Source organism: Camelus dromedarius, chromosome 35, assembly GCF_036321535.1.
Source record: "Camelus dromedarius isolate mCamDro1 chromosome 35, mCamDro1.pat, whole genome shotgun sequence".
Classification (NCBI taxonomy): Eukaryota; Metazoa; Chordata; class Mammalia; order Artiodactyla; family Camelidae; genus Camelus; species Camelus dromedarius.
The window spans coordinates 10,504,146-10,519,117 of record NC_087470.1 but is presented as its reverse complement, the minus strand read 5'-3'; positions in this window follow the sequence as shown (position 1 = coordinate 10,519,117).

The window sequence follows — 14,972 nt, the reverse complement described above, 5'->3', positions numbered from 1 at the left end:
TTTCACTGTAAAACTGATTTGGAGCTAGTACCTTCCCATATATATGTATGGAGTGGAATTGGAAACTGAAAAGAGACTTTGTGTTCCCAACAAGCTAGTTGAAGGACGGCTTTCACACACACATAACTCTCAAAACTGAGCATGTGGAGAGACGTTCGTTCATCTAGCACAAATGGAACGGGTTACAGGAGAAAATTTTACTTTGGTTTCTCAGTGTGTTTCCTAGTGCCAGTTTGAAGTTCCTGCAGTTTTCACTGTAAAACCGAGTTGGAGCTAGTATCTTCCCATATATATGTATGGAGTGGAGTTGGAAACTGAAAAGAAACTTTCTGTTCCCAACAAGCTAGTTGAAGTTCGGCTTTCACTCACACATATCTCTGAAAACTGAGTATGTGGAGAGACGTCCGTTCATCTAGCACAAAGGGAACGGGTTGCAGGAGAAAGTTTTACTCTGGAATCTCAGTCTGTTTCCAAGTGCCGGATTGAAGTTCCTGCATTTTTCACTGTAAAACCGAGTTGGAGCTACTACCTTCCAATATATATGTATGGAGTGAATTTGGAAATTGAAAAGAAACTTTGTGTTCCCAGCTAGCTAGTTGAATGACGGCTTTCACACACACTTATCTCTCAAACCTGAGCATGTGGAGAGACGTTCGTTCATCCAGCACAAAGGGAACGGTTTGCAGGAGAGACATTTACTCTGGTTTCTCAGGCTGTTCCAAGTGCCGGTTGAATTTCCTGCAGTTTTCACTGTAAAACCTAGTTGGGGCTAGTACCTTCCCATATATATGTATGGAGTGGAGTTGGAAACTGAAAAGAAACTTTGTGTTCCCAACAAGCTAGTTGAAGGACGGCTTTCACACACACTTATCTCTGAAAACTGAGCATGTGGAGAGACGTTCGTTCATCTGGCACAAAGGGAACACGTTGCAGGAGAAATTTTACTCTGGTTTCTCAGTCTTTGTCCTAGTGCCGGTTTGAAGTTCCTGCATTTTTCACTGTAAAACCGAGTTGGAGCTTGTACCTTCCCATATATATGTATGGGTTGGAGGTGGAAACTGAAAAGAAACTTTGTGTTCCAAACAAGCTAGTTGAAGGACGGCTTTCACACACACTTTTCTCTCAAAACTGAGCATGTGGAGAGACGTTCGTTCATGTAGCACAAAGGGAACATGTTGCAGGGGAAAGTTTTACTCTGTTTTCTCTGTCTGTTTCTTGGTGCCGGTTTGAATTTCCTGCAGTTTTCACTATAAAACTGAGTTAGAGCTAGTACCTTCCCATATATATTTATGGAGTAGAGTTGGAAACTGAAAAGTAACTTTTTGTTTCCAACAAGCTAGTTTAAGAACGGCTTTCACACACACTTATCTCTCAAAACTGAGCATGTGGATAGATGGCCTTTCATCCAGCACAAAGGGAACGGGTTGCAGGGGAAACTTTTACTCTGGTTTCTCAGTCTGTTTCCTAGTGCCGGTTTGAAGTTCCTACAGTTTTCACTGTAAAACAGAATTGGAGCTAGTACCTTCCCATATATATGTATGGAGTGGAGTTGGAAACTGAAAAGAAACTTTGTGTTCCCAACAAGGTAGTTGAAGTTCGGCTTTCACACACACTTATCTCTCAAAACTGAGCATGTGGAGAGACGTTCGTTCATCTAGCACAAATGGAACGGTTTGCAGGAGAAACTTTTACTCTGGTTTCTCAGTCTGTTCCAAGTGCCGGTTGAATTTCATGCAGTTTTCACTGTAAAACCTAGTTGGAGCTAGTACCTTCCAATATATATGTATGGAGTGGAGTTGGAATCTGAAAAGAAACTTTGTGTTCCCAGCAAGCTAGTTGAATGACGGATTTCACACACACTTATCTCTCAAAACTGAGCATGTGGAGAGACGTTCGTACATCTAGCACAAAGGGAATGGTTTGCAGGAGAAACTTTTACTCTGGTTTCTCAGTCTGTTTCCTAGTGCCGTTTTGAATTTTCTGCAGTTTTCACTGTAAAACCGAGTTGGAGCTAGTACCTTCTAATATATATGTATGGGGTGGAGTAGGAAACTGAAAAGAAATTTTTTGTTTCCAACAGGCTAGTTGAAGGGCGGCTTTCACACACATTTATCTCTCAAAACTGAGCATGTGGAGACACGTTCGTTCATCTAGCACAAATGGAAAGGGTTGCAGAGGAAACTTTTACTCTGGTTTCTCAGTCTGTTTCCTAGTGCCGATTTGAACTTCCTGCAGTTTTCACTGTAAAACCGAGTTGGAGCAAGTACCTTCCCATATAAATGTATGGAGTGGATTTGGAAACTGAAATGAAACTTTATGTTCCCAAAAAGCTAGTTGAAGGACGGCATTCACACACACTTATCTCTCAAAACTGAGCATGTGGAGAGACGTTCATTCATGTAGCACAAAGGGAACGGGTTGCAGGAGAAACTTTTACTCTGGTTTCTCAGTCTGATTCCTTGTGCCAGTTTGAAGTTCCTGCAGTTTTCACTGTAAAACCGAGTTGGAGCTAGTACCTTCCCAGATATATGTATGGAGTGGAGTTGGAAACTGAAAAGAAACTTTGTGTTCCCAACAAGCTATTTGAAGGACGGCTTTCACACACAAATATCTCTGAAATCTGAGCATGTGGAGAGACGTTCGTTCATCTAGCACAAAGGGAAAGGGTTGCAGTAGAAACTTTTACTCTGGTTTCTCAGTCTGATCCAAGTTCCGATTGAATTTCCTGCAGTTTTCACTGTAAAACCTAGTTGGAGCTAGTACCTTCCATTATATATGTATGGAGTGGAGTTGGAAACTGAAAAGAAACTTTGTGTTCCCAACAAGCTAGTTGAAGGACGGCTTTCACACACACTTATCTCTCAAAACTGAGCATGTGGAGAGACGTTCATTCATGTAGCACAAAGGGAACGGTTTGAAGGAGAAAGTTTTATACTGGTTTCTCAGTCTGTTTCCTAGTGCCGGTTTGAATTTCCTGCAGTTTTCACTGTAAAACCGAGTTGGAGCTAGTACCTTCTAATATATATGTATGGGGTGGAGTAGGAAATTTAAAAGAAATTTTTTGTTTCCAACAGGCTAGTTGAAGGGCGGCTTTCACACACATTTATCTCTCAAAACTGAGCATGTGGAGACACGTTCGTTCATCTAGCACAAATGGAACGGGTTGCAGTAGAAACTTTTACTCTGGTTTCTCAGTCTGTTTCCTAGTGCCGGTTTGAACTTCCTGCAGTTTTCACTGTAAAACCAAGTTGGAGCAAGTACCTTCCCATATAAATGTATGGAGTGGAGTTGGAAACGGAAATGAAACTTTATGTTCCCAAAAAGCTAGTTGAAGGACGGCTTTCACACACAATTATCTCTCAAAACTGAGCATGTGGAGAGACGTTCGTTCATGTAGCACAAAGGGAACAGGTTGCAGGGGAAACTTTTTCTCTGGTTACTCAGTCTTTTTCCTAGTGCCGGTTTGAAGGTCCTGCAGTTTTCACTGTAAAACCGATTTGGAGCTAGTACCTTCCCATATATATGTATGGAGTGGAGTTGGAATCTGAAAAGAAACTTTGTGTTCCCAACAAGCTAGTTGAAGGACGGGTTTCACACACACATAACTCTCAAAACTGAGCATGTGGAGAGACGTTCGTTCATCTAGCACAAATGGAACGGGTTGCAGGGGAAACTTTTACTCTGGTTTCTCAGTCTGTTCCAAGTGCCGGTTGAATTTCCTGCAGTTTTCACTGTAAAACCTAGTTGGAGCTCGTACCTTCCATTATATATGTATGGATTGGAGTTGGAAACTGAAAAGAAACTTTGTGTTCCCAACAAGCTAGTTGAAGGACGGCTTTCACACACAATTATCTCTCAAAACTGAGCATGTGGAGAGACGTTCGTTCATGTAGCACAAAGGGAACGGTTTGAAGGAGAAAGTTTTACTATGGTTTCTCAGTCTGTTTCCTAGTGCCGGGTTGAACTTCCTGCAGTTTTCACTGTAAAACTGATTTGGAGCTAGTACCTTCCCATATATATGTATGGAGTGGAATTGGAAACTGAAAAGAGACTTTGTGTTCCCAACAAGCTAGTTGAAGGACGGCTTTCACACACACATAACTCTCAAAACTGAGCATGTGGAGAGACGTTCGTTCATCTAGCACAAATGGAACGGGTTACAGGAGAAACTTTTACTTTGGATTCTCAGTGTGTTTCCTAGTGCCAGTTTGAAGTTCCTGCAGTTTTCACTGTAAAACCGAGTTGGAGCTAGTATCTTCCCATATATATGTATGGAGTGGAGTTGGAAACTGAAAAGAAACTTTCTGTTCCCAACAAGCTAGTTGAAGTTCGGCTTTCACACACACATATCTCTGAAAACTGAGTATGTGGAGAGACGTCCGTTCATCTAGCACAAAGGGAACGGGTTGCAGGAGAAACTTTTACTCTGGTTTCCCAGTCTGTTTTCTAGTGCTGGTTTGAAGTTCCTGATATTTTCACTGTAAAACCTAGTTGGAGCTAGTACCTTCCCATATATATGTATGGATTGGAGTTGGAAACTGAAAAGAAACTTTGTGTTCCAAACAAGCTAGTTGAAGGACGGCTTTCACACACACTTTTCTCTCAAAACTGAGCATGTGGAGAGACGTACGTTCATCTAGCACAAAGGGAACGGGTTGCAGGAGAAAGTTTTTCTCTGTTTTCTCAGTCTGTTTCTTGGTGCCGGTTTGAATTTCCTGCAGTTTTCACTATAAAACTGAGTTAGAGCTAGTACCTTCCCATATATATTTATGGAGTGGAGTTGGAAACTGAAAAGTAAATTTTTGTTTCCAACAAGCTAGTTTAAGAACGGCTTTCACACACACTTATCTCTCAAAACTGAGCATGTGGAGAGACGGCCTTTCATCCAGCACAAAGGGAACGGGTTGCAGGAGAAACTTTTACTCTGGTTTCTCATTCTGTTTCCTAGTGCCGGTTTGAAGTTCCTACAGTTTTCACTGTAAAACAGAATTGGAGCTAGTACATTCCCATATATATATATGGAGTGGAGTTGGATACTGAAAAGAATCTTTGTGTTCCCAACAAGCTAGTTGAAGTTCGGCTTTCACACACACTTATCTCTCAAAACTGAGCATGTGGAGAGACGTTCGTTCATCTAGCACAAACGGAACGAGTTGCAGGAGAAACTTTTACTCTGGTTTCTCAGTCTGTTTCCTAGTGCTGGTTTGAAGTTCCTGAAATTTTCACTGTAAAACATAGTTGGAGCTAGTACCTTCCCATATATATGTATGGAGTGGAGTTGGAAACTGAAAAGAAACTTTGTGTTCCCAACAAGCTAGTTGAAGGACGGCTTTCACACACACTTATCTCTCAAAACTGAGCATGTGGAGAGACGTTCGTTCACCCAGCACAAAGGAACGTTTTGCAGAAGAAACAATTACTCTGGTTTCTCAGGCTGTTCCAAGTGCCGGTTGAAGTTCCTGCAGTTTTCACTGTAAAACCTAGTTGGAGCTAGTACCTTCCCATATATATGTATGGAGTGGAGTTGGAAACTGAAAAGAAACTTTGTGTTCACAACAAGCTAGTTGAAGGACGGCTTTCATACACACTTTTCTCTCAAAACTGAGCATGTGGAGAGACGTTCGTTCATCTGGCACAAAGGGAACACGTTGCAGGAGAAACTTTTACTCTGGTTTCTCAGTCTTTTTCCTAGTGCCGGTTTGAAGTTCCTGCAGTTTTCACTGTAAAACCGAGTTGTAGCTAGTACCTTCCCATGTATATGTATGGAGTGGAGTTGGAAACTGAAAAGAAACTTTGTGTTCCCAACAAGGTAGTTGAAGGACGGCTTTCACACACACATATCTCTGAAAACTGAGCATGTGGAGAGAAGTTCGTTCATCTAGCACAAAGGGAACGGGTTGCAGGAGAAACTTTTACTCTGGTTTCTCAGTCTGTTTCCAACTGCCTGTTTGAAGTTCCTGCAGTTTTCGCTGTAAAACCGTGTTGGAGCTAGGACCTTCCCGTATGTATGTATGGAATGGAGTTGGAAACTGAAAAGAAACTATGTGTTCCGAACAAGCTAGTTGAAGGTCGGCATTCACACAAAATTATCTCTCAAAACTGAGCATGTGGAGAGACTTTCGTTCATCTAGCACAAAGGGAACGGTTTGCAGGAGAAACTTTTACTCTGGTTTCTCAGTCTGTTCCAAATGCCGGTTGAATTTCATGCAGTTTTCACTGTAAAACCTAGTTGGAGCTAGTACCTTCCAATATATATGTATGGAGTGGAGTTGGAATCTGAAAAGAAACTTTGTGTTCCCAGCAAGCTAGTTGAATGACGGATTTCACACACACTTATCTCTCAAAACTGAGCATGTGGAGAGACGTTCGTACATCTAGCACAAAGGGAATGGTTTGCAGGAGAAACTTTTACTCTGGTTTCTCAGTCTGTTTCCTAGTGCCGTTTTGAATTTCCTGCAGTTTTCACTGTAAAACCGAGTTGGAGCTAGTACCTTCTAATATATATGTATGGGGTGGAGTAGGAAACTGAAAAGAAATTTTTTGTTTCCAACAGGCTAGTTGAAGGGCGGCTTTCACACACATTTATCTCTCAAAACTGAGCATGTGGAGACACGTTCGTTCATCTAGCACAAATGGAAAGGGTTGCAGAGGAAACTTTTACTCTGGTTTCTCAGTCTGTTTCCTAGTGCCGATTTGAACTTCCTGCAGTTTTCACTGTAAAACCGAGTTGGAGCAAGTACCTTCCCATATAAATGTATGGAGTGGTTTTGGAAACTGAAATGAAACTTTATGTTCCCAAAAAGCTAGTTGAAGTACGGCTTTCACACACACTTATCTCTCAAAACTGAGCATGTGGAGAGACGTTCATTCATGTAGCACAAAGGGAACGGGTTGCAGGAGAAACTTTTACTCTGGTTTCTCAGTCTGTTTCCTTGTGCCAGTTTGAAGTTCCTGCAGTTTTCACTGTAAAACCGAGTTGGAGCTAGTACCTTCCCAGATATATGTATGGAGTGGAGTTGGAAACTGAAAAGAAACTTTGTGTTCCCAACAAGCTATTTGAAGGACGGCTTTCACACACACATATCTCTGAAATCTGAGCATGTGGAGAGACGTTCGTTCATCTAGCACAAAGGGAAAGGGTTGCAGTAGAAACTTTTACTCTGGTTTCTCAGTCTGATCCAAGTGCCGTTTGAATTTCCTGCAGTTTTCACTGTAAAACCTAGTTGGAGCTAGTACCTTCCATTATATATGTATGGAGTGGAGTTGGAAACTGAAAAGAAACTTTGTGTTCCCAACAAGCTAGTTGAAGGACGGCTTTCACACACACTTATCTCTCAAAACTGAGCATGTGGAGAGACGTTCATTCATGTAGCACAAAGGGAACGGTTTGAAGGAGAAAGTTTTATTCTGGTTTCTCAGTCTGTTTACTTGTGCCGGTTTGATCTTCCTGCAGTTTTCACTGTAAAACTGAGTTGGAGCTAGTACCTTCCCATATATATGTATGGAGTGGAATTGGAAAATGAAAACAGACTTTGTGTTCCCAACAAGCTAGTTGAAGGACGGCTTTCACACACACATATCTCTGAAAACTGAGTATGTGGAGAGACGTCCGTTCATCTAGCACAAAGGGAACGGGTTGCAGGAGAAACTTTTAGTCTGGAATCTCAGTCTGTTTCCAAGTGCCGGATTGAAGTTCCTGCATTTTTCACTGTAAAACCGAGTTGGAGCTAGTACCTTCCAATACATATGTATGGAGTGAAGTTGGAAATTGAAAAGAAACTTTGTGTTCCCAACAAGCTAGTTGAAGTTCGGCTTTCACACACACTTATCTCTCAAAACTGAGCATGTGGAGAGACGTTCGTTCATCTAGCACAATCGGAACGAGTTGCAGGAGAAACTTTTACTCTGGATTCTCAGTCTGTTTCCAAGTGCCTGATTGAAGTTCCTGCAGTTTTCGCTGTAAAACCGTGTTGGAGCTAGTACCTTCCCGTATGTATGTATGGAATGGAGTTGGAAACTTAAAAGAAACTATGTGTTCCGAACAAGCAAGTTGAAGGTCGGATTTCACACAAAATTATCTCTGAAAACTGTGCATGTGGAGAGACGTTCGTTCATCTAGCACAAAGGGAACGGGTTGCAGGAGAAACTTTTACTCTGGTTTCTCAGTCTGTTCCAAGTGCCGGTTGAATTTCCTGCAGTTTTCACTGTAAAACCTAGTTGGAGCTAGTACCTTCCTAGATATATGTATGGAGTGGAGTTGGAAACTGAAAAGAAACTTTGTGTTCCCAACAAGCTATTTGAAGGACGGCTTTCACACACCCATATCTCTGAAATCTGAGCATCTGGAGAGACGTTCGTTCATCTAGCACAAAGGGAAAGGTTTGCAGTAGAAACTTTTACTCTGGTTTCTCAGTCTTTATCCTAGTGCCGGTTTGAACTTCCTGCAGTTTTCACTGTAAAACTGAGTTGGAGCTAGTACCTTCCCATATATATGTATGGAGTGGATTTGGAAACTGAAAAGAGACTTTGTGTTCCCAACAAGCTAGTTGAAGGACGGTTTTCACACACACATAACTCTCAAACCTGAGCATGTGGAGAGACGTTCGTTCATCTAGCACAAATGGAACGGGTTGCATGAGAAACTTTTACTTTGGTTTCTCAGTCTGTTTCCTAGTGTCAGTTTGAAGTTCCTGCAGTTTTCACTGTAAAACCGAGTTGGAGCTAGTACCTTCCCATATATATGTATGGAGTGGAGTTGGAAACTGAAAAGAAACTTTCTGTTCCCAACAAGCTAGTTGAAGTACGGCTTTCACACACACTTATCTCTGAAAACTGAGTATGTGGAGAGACGTCCATTCATCTAGCACAAAGGGAACGGGTTGCAGGAGAAACTTTTACTCTGGAATCTCAGTCTGTTTCCAAGTGCCGGATTGAAGTTCCTGCATTTTTCACTGAAAACCCGAGTTGGAGCTAGTACCATCCAATACATATGTATGGAGTGGAGCTGGAAATTGAAAAGAAACTTTATGTTCCCAACAAGCTAGTTGAAGTTCGGCTTTCACACACTTATCTCTCAAAACTGAGCATGTGGAGAGACGTTCGTTCATCTAGCACAAACGGAACGAGTTGCAGGAGAAACTTTTACTCTGGATTCTCAGTCTGTTTCCAAGTGCCTGTTTGAAGTTCCTGCACTTTTCGCTGTTAAACAGTGTTGGAGCTAGTACCTTCCCGTATGTATGTATGGAATGGAGTTGGAAACTTAAAAGATACTATGTTTTCCGCACAAGCTAGTTGAAAGTCGGGTTTCACACAAAATTATCTCTGAAAACTGTGCATGTGGAGAGACTTTCGTTCATCTAGCACAAAGGGAATGGGTTGCAGGAGAAACTTTTACTCTGGTTTCTCAGTCTGTTCCAAGTGCCGGTTGAATTTCCTGCAGTTTTCACTGTAAAACCTAGTTGGAGCTAGTACCTTCCCATATATATGTATGGAGTGGAGTTGGAATCTGAAAAGAAACTTTGTGTTCCCAGCAAGCTAGTTGAATGACGGCTTTCACACACACTTACCTCTCAAAACTGAGCATGTGGAGAGACGTTCGTTCATCTAGCACAAAGGGAACGGATTGCAGGAGAAACTTTTACTCTGGTTTCTCAGTCTTTTTCCTAGTGCCGGTTTGAAGTTTCTGCAGTTTTCACTATAAAACTTAGTTAGAGCTAATACCTTCCCATATATATTTATGGAGTGGATTTGGAAACAGAAAAGAAACTTTTCAGTTTCCAACAAGCTAATTGAAGAACGGCATTCACACACACTTATCTCTCAAAACTGAGCATGTGGAGAGACGTTCGTTCATCTAGCACAAAGGGAATGGGATGCAGGAGAAACTTTTACTCTGGTTTCTCAGTCTGTTCCAAGTGCCGGTTGAAGTTCCTGCAGTTTTCACTGTAAAACCTAGTTGGAGCTAGTACCTTCCCATATATATGTATGGATTGGTGTTGGAAACTGAAAAGAAACTTTGTGTTCCCAAAAAGCTAGTTGAAGGACGACTTTCACACACACTTATCTCTCAAAACTGAGCATGTGGAGAGACGATCGTTCACCTAGCACAAAGGGAACGGTTTGCAGGAGAAAGTTTTACTCTGGTTTCTCAGTCTGTTTCCAAGTGCCGGTTTGAAGATCCTGAATTTTTCACTGTAAAACCGAGTTGGAGCTAGTACCTTCCCATATATATGTATGGAGTGGTGTTGGAAACTGAAAAGAAACTTTGTTTTCCCAACAAGGTAGTTGAAGGACGGTTTCACACACACATATCTCTGAAAAATGAGCATGTGGAGAGACGTTCGTTCATCTAGCACAAAGGGAACGGGTTGCAGGACAAACTTTTACTCTGGATTCTCAGTCTGTTTCCAAGTGCCTGTTTGAAGTTCCTGCAGTTTTCACTGTAAAACCGTGTTGGAGCTAGTACCTTCCCGTATGTATGTATGGAGTGGAGTTGGAAACTGTATATGAACTATGTGTTCCGAACAAGCTAGTTGAAGGTCGGCTTTCACACAAAATTATCTCTCAAAACTGAGCATGTGGAGAGACGTTCTTTCATCTAGCACAAAGGGAATGGGTTGAAGGAGAAAGTTTTACTCTGGTTTCTCAGTCTGTTTCCTAGTGCCGGTTTGAACTTCCTGCAGTTTTCACTGTAAAACCGAGTTGGAGCTAGTACCTTCCCATATATATGTATGGAGTGGAGTTGGAAACTGAAAAGAAACTTTGTGTTCCCAACAAGCTAGTTGAAGGATGGCTTTCACACACATTTGTCTCTCAAAATTGAGCATGTGGAGAGACGTTCGTTCATCTAGCACAAAGGGAACTGGTTGCAGGAGAAAGTTTTACTCTGGTTTCTCAGTGTGTTTCCTAGTGCCGGTTTGAACTTCCTGCAGTTTTCACTGTAAAACCAAGTTGGAGCAAGTACCTTCCCATATAAATGTATGGAGTGGAGTTGGAAACGGAAATGAAACTTTATGTTCCCAAAAAGCTAGTTGAAGGACGGCTTTCACACACAATTATCTCTCAAAACTGAGCATGTGGAGAGACGTTCGTTCATGTAGCACAAAGGGAACAGGTTGCAGGGGAAACTTTTTCTCTGGTTACTCAGTCTGTTTCCTAGTGCCTGTTTGAAGGTCCTGCAGTTTTCACTGTAAAACCGATTTGGAGCTAGTACCTTCCCATATATATGTATGGAGTGGAGTTTTAATCTGAAAAGAAACTTTGTGTTCCCAACAAGCTAGTTGAAGGACGGGTTTCACACAAACATAACTCTCAAAACTGAGCATGTGGAGAGACGTTCGTTCATCTAGCACAAATGGAACGGGTTGCAGGGGAAACTTTTACTCTGGTTTCTCAGTCTGTTCCAAGTGCCGGTTGAATTTCCTGCAGTTTTCACTGTAAAACCTAGTTGGAGCTCGTACCTTCCATTATATATGTATGGATTGGAGTTGGAAACTGAAAAGAAACTTTGTGTTCCCAACAAGCTAGTTGAAGGACGGCTTTCACACACAATTATCTCTCAAAACTGAGCATGTGGAGAGACGTTCGTTCATGTAGCACAAAGGGAACGGTTTGAAGGAGAAAGTTTTACTATGGTTTCTCAGTCTGTTTCCTAGTGCCGGGTTGAACTTCCTGCAGTTTTCACTGTAAAACTGATTTGGAGCTAGTACCTTCCCATATATATGTATGGAGTGGAATTGGAAACTGAAAAGAGACTTTGTGTTCCCAACAAGCTAGTTGAAGGACGGCTTTCACACACACATAACTCTCAAAACTGAGCATGTGGAGAGACGTTCGTTCATCTAGCACAAATGGAACGGGTTACAGGAGAAACTTTTACTTTGGATTCTCAGTGTGTTTCCTAGTGCCAGTTTGAAGTTCCTGCAGTTTTCACTGTAAAACCGAGTTGGAGCTAGTATCTTCCCATATATATGTATGGAGTGGAGTTGGAAACTGAAAAGAAACTTTCTGTTCCCAACAAGCTAGTTGAAGTTCGGCTTTCACACACACATATCTCTGAAAACTGAGTATGTGGAGAGACGTCCGTTCATCTAGCACAAAGGGAACGGGTTGCAGGAGAAAGTTTTACTCTGGAATCTCAGTCTGTTTCCAAGTGCCGGATTGAAGTTCCTGCATTTTTCACTGTAAAACCGAGTTGGAGCTACTACCTTCCAATATATATGTATGGAGTGAATTTGGAAATTGAAAAGAAACTTTGTGTTCCCAACAAGCTAGTTGAAGTTCGGCTTTCACACACACTTATCTCTCAAAACTGAGCATGTGGAGAGATGTTCGTTCATCTAGCACAAACGGAACGAGTTGCAGGAGAAACTTTTACTCTGGTTTCCCAGTCTGTTTTCTAGTGCTGGTTTGAAGTTCCTGATATTTTCACTGTAAAACCTAGTTGGAGCTAGTACCTTCCCATATATATGTATGGATTGGAGTTGGAAACTGTAAAGAAACTTTGTGTTCCCAACAAGCTAGTTGAAGGACGGCTTTCACACACACTTATCTCTCAAAACTGAGCATGTGGAGAGACGTTCGTTCATCCAGCACAAAGGGAACGGTTTGCAGGAGAAACATTTACTCTGGTTTCTCAGGCTGTTCCAAGTGCCGGTTGAATTTCCTGCAGTTTTCACTGTAAAACCTAGTTGGGGCTAGTACCTTCCCATATATATGTATGGAGTGGAGTTGGAAACTGAAAAGAAACTTTGTGTTCCCAACAAGCTAGTTGAAGGACGGCTTTCACACACACTTTTCTCTCAAAACTGAGCATGTGGTGAGACGTTCGTTCTTCTGGCACAAAGGTAACACGTTGCAGGAGAAACTTTTACTCTGGTTTCTCAGTCTTTGTCCTAGTGCCGGTTTGAAGTTCCTGTATTTTTCACTGTAAAACCGAGTTGGAGCTTGTACCTTCCCATATATATGTATGGAGTGGAGTTGGAAACTGAAAAGAAACTTTGTGTTCCCAACAAGCTAGTTGAAGGACGGCTTTCACACACACTTATCTCTCAAAACTGAGCATGTGGAGAGACGTTCGTTCACCCAGCACAAAGGGAACGTTTTGCAGAAGAAACAATTACTCTGGTTTCTCAGGCTGTTCCAAGTGCCGGTTGAAGTTCCTGCAGTTTTCACTGTAAAACCTAGTTGGAGCTAGTACCTTCCCATATATATGTATGGAGTGGAGTTGGAAACTGAAAAGAAACTTTGTGTTCACAACAAGCTAGTTGAAGGACGGCTTTCATACACACTTTTCTCTCAAAACTGAGCATGTGGAGAGACGTTCGTTCATCTGGCACAAAGGGAACACGTTGCAGGAGAAACTTTTACTCTGGTTTCTCAGTCTTTTTCCTAGTGCCGGTTTGAAGTTCCTGCAGTTTTCACTGTAAAACCGAGTTGTAGCTAGTACCTTCCCATGTATATGTATGGAGTGGAGTTGGAAACTGAAAAGAAACTTTGTGTTCCCAACAAGGTAGTTGAAGGACGGCTTTCACACACACATATCTCTGAAAACTGAGCATGTGGAGAGAAGTTCGTTCATCTAGCACAAAGGGAACGGGTTGCAGGAGAAACTTTTACTCTGGTTTCTCAGTCTGTTTCCAACTGCCTGTTTGAAGTTCCTGCAGTTTTCGCTGTAAAACCGTGTTGGAGCTAGGACCTTCCCGTATGTATGTATGGAATGGAGTTGGAAACTGAAAAGAAACTATGTGTTCCGAACAAGCTAGTTGAAGGTCGGCATTCACACAAAATTATCTCTCAAAACTGAGCATGTGGAGAGACTTTCGTTCATCTAGCACAAAGGGAACGGTTTGCAGGAGAAACTTTTACTCTGGTTTCTCAGTCTGTTCCAAATGCCGGTTGAATTTCATGCAGTTTTCACTGTAAAACCTAGTTGGAGCTAGTACCTTCCAATATATATGTATGGAGTGGAGTTGGAATCTGAAAAGAAACTTTGTGTTCCCAGCAAGCTAGTTGAATGACGGATTTCACACACACTTATCTCTCAAAACTGAGCATGTGGAGAGACGTTCGTACATCTAGCACAAAGGGAATGGTTTGCAGGAGAAACTTTTACTCTGGTTTCTCAGTCTGTTTCCTAGTGCCGTTTTGAATTTCCTGCAGTTTTCACTGTAAAACCGAGTTGGAGCTAGTACCTTCTAATATATATGTATGGGGTGGAGTAGGAAACTGAAAAGAAATTTTTTGTTTCCAACAGGCTAGTTGAAGGGCGGCTTTCACACACATTTATCTCTCAAAACTGAGCATGTGGAGACACGTTCGTTCATCTAGCACAAATGGAAAGGGTTGCAGAGGAAACTTTTACTCTGGTTTCTCAGTCTGTTTCCTAGTGCCGATTTGAACTTCCTGCAGTTTTCACTGTAAAACCGAGTTGGAGCAAGTACCTTCCCATATAAATGTATGGAGTGGATTTGGAAACTGAAATGAAACTTTATGTTCCCAAAAAGCTAGTTGAAGTACGGCTTTCACACACACTTATCTCTCAAAACTGAGCATGTGGAGAGACGTTCATTCATGTAGCACAAAGGGAACGGGTTGCAGGAGAAACTTTTACTCTGGTTTCTCAGTCTGTTTCCTTGTGCCAGTTTGAAGTTCCTGCAGTTTTCACTGTAAAACCGAGTTGGAGCTAGTACCTTCCCAGATATATGTATGGAGTGGAGTTGGAAACTGAAAAGAAACTTTGTGTTCCCAACAAGCTATTTGAAGGACGGCTTTCACACACACATATCTCTGAAATCTGAGCATGTGGAGAGACGTTCGTTCATCTAGCACAAAGGGAAAGGGTTGCAGTAGAAACTTTTACTCTGGTTTCTCAGTCTGATCCAAGTGCCGTTTGAATTTCCTGCAGTTTTCACTGTAAAACCTAGTTGGAGCTAGTACCTTCCATTATATATGTATGGAGTGGAGTTGGAAAC